We start from the raw sequence: 2,846 nt of genomic DNA, 5'->3' as shown, positions 1-2,846 counted from the left end.
TCCGGTACTTTACTAGAGTCAGTCAACAAATGCAACACCTTTCAATAGCACATACAACTTGGCTATTAACACTGTATTTCAATCATGAAACTTCTTAATTACAACAATATCATTGAAAAGATTATATAATTGACAACATATTACATATAATTGTGTGCATACACAATACACAAGATGGCGGCAAATGTGTTTGTTCATGTAACCATGTAGACGTTACTACACACATTCTCGGCTATCACACACATCAGCCCAAGCTGATAAAACGTAATAATAACACACTCAATATTTCACACAACCGCTTTAAAACACTCCTTACACATGTTATTATAGTTTGGCCCAATTTGTTATGATTTTGTACTATCTACATACCTGATAAAAGGGAAGAATTTTGACAAGAGTCAAAGTTAGGTTTCATTCTCCGGTACTTTACTCGAGTGAGGAAAGTACCCGCGAAACACCCCAGATATGTGGGCGGAGACAAGAGCAATCGATCTCCGTCTCCCAGATCAAGGCCATCTAGTCGATCACAGTTTAACAGATCACACGTCTCCAAAACAAACACAAACAAGCGCAGACAGAATACCTTCTCATCCTTTCCAAACATCCTACAATTAAACTACATTAACAAAGATCAAAGGTAACAGTTCAAATACTGTCAATGTTACAAAAACAATCTATTACACACACACAAATATATTTATATAAATATATACAATTTAAAGTATGAGAGCACTCTCATAATAACGTAACACAATCAGAGACTGGATATATCCCCCCCTCTCTCTGGTCGCTGAAATGGGGAATTGAAATTACGGGCCAAACGTTGTATTTACAAGTATTAAAAGTAAGCAGAGGACACCAAACCTGTAGGCCAGGGGTGCCCAACCAGTCGATCGCGATCGACCGGTCGATCGCGGGGAGATTCCCAGTCGATCGCGAGATGTGTCTAAAAATAGAACAACAATATTCTGTTTTATCATTAATGTCCTGTAACATAATCTTCCTGTGCCAGAATAATGCACTTGAACGCATCAAAGCTTTGTGATTGGCTGGCGTGAGCCCATGTGTCGGGGCGTGGCTGGTGGGCAGTGGGCAGTGCACTAGTTCGCTAACGTTGTCCGTGTCAACAGGAGTGACAGTCCGCACACACACAAGACCGCAATTATGGCAGAAGCAAAACATATATAATTTTCACTCCGAGTGGGAGGATGATTATTTTTGTATCTATTCCAATTCAAAGTGCATCTGTCTCATCTGCAATACGAGAGTGGCTTTATCGAAGAAGGGTCATTTTGGAGCGGCATTTCAAAACAGTGCACCAACGCTACGAGACGGAATTCCCTCCTAATTCTGCCCTACGCTCCAAAAGGGGAGGGGCCTGAAAGGAGAGCTAAATGCACAGCAGTCCATTTTCACCAGGCCCAACAACAAGAGCAAGGCTGCTACCATAGCATCTTATCGTGTCAGTCACGTTCTTGCGAAACATGAAGTCTTTCAAAGACGGCGAAGTTGTGAAAGAAGCATTCCTGAAGGCTGCCGATGCGTAATAAAAATAACAGAAGCATTTCAACAGGTTTTTGATATGATAAAAACTCAAGTTAGATACCGTTATTAATCAGCTGTAAATTTGAGTTTGTTTGAACTTATTCATTATAATTATTGTACAAAATGGTATAAGAATGCAAACTTAAATTGATTATAGTCTATTATCAATTCAGGTTAAGAAACTAGTGTTGCTTGCATCCTATTTTAAAGCCATTTATTTTTATAATCTACTAAAATGCAACAAAAAAGGGTTTGATTCTATTAATGTTGTCTTTTGTATTGCACTGTTGCAGCAGATTCCTGTGTAGCTTCAGATCTGAGTTGTCTTATTGGTAAGCCTCATTTATACTTTTGTAGCAACACTATTTTTATATAATGGCAAAGAAAGGGTTCAGAGTCTTTTCTTTTTTTCCTGTGTCATATGTGGCAGCACTGTTCAATGTTTCTTGAATACATTACCCACTTATAACAACACTGTTGTGTAACTTCAGTTCAATACTTGTATGTGTGTAGATTAGAAAGAGGTAAGATAAAGGATCTGCAGTGTTTTATGAAGTATTCATCGTACAAAGGTCAGTTTTATACAAGTAGAAGTGTGTATTTACCTGGTAGTAGGCTGTCAGTAATGGCTACGCCTCTCTATTTGGACTGGTAGATCTCGGCAGACTAGCAACTTTAAAAGTAGCTCTCGGTTCAAAAAAGGTTGTGCACCCCTGCTGTAGGCCTACCACCAGGGCCATTGGGAATACCGGGAGTTTCCCCGGTGGGCCGGTGCTGTGCGTGGGCCGGAGGGCCACATTTAAAAAAAAAAAAATGTTCAAATAAAATTCCTTTATTTTTGTTGCCTAAATCCTACCGGCCCACATTTGTAAGTGTTCCGGCCCAGCCCAGCCCAGTGGGGTGTGGGTGGCCCACTGGGCTGGGCTGGGCTGGGCTGGGCCGTTTTGATAGGCTACCTATGTTCTATCAGATAGTTTCACTTTCACACATCAGGCCCTAGCAGCTGTCACTGCGCAGTGAACAATCAGGAGTGAGTGACTGAGAGACCTAGCTTGCAGTTGCTTACAGATGGATAAACAAGCTCCATAGCGTAAAGACGTTTTTGTATAGTTTGTGTATACAGTATACAGTATTGTAGCGAGCCCTGGGTTCAGAGGGAGGGGCTTGCATAGGGGAGGGGAGGGGGGTTTAGGGAAACGGGGTTCAGGGGGAGTGGCTGTATGGCTGTACCAGGGCGGACTGGCCATCTATAGAATCTGGAAAACCACAGAACGGCCGGTGGACAAGGGCCGTTGACGGCC

This window comes from Gymnodraco acuticeps, unplaced genomic scaffold (assembly GCF_902827175.1).
Source record: "Gymnodraco acuticeps unplaced genomic scaffold, fGymAcu1.1, whole genome shotgun sequence".
Classification (NCBI taxonomy): domain Eukaryota; kingdom Metazoa; phylum Chordata; class Actinopteri; order Perciformes; family Bathydraconidae; genus Gymnodraco; species Gymnodraco acuticeps.
Note: the sequence above shows the minus strand (reverse complement) of the source record.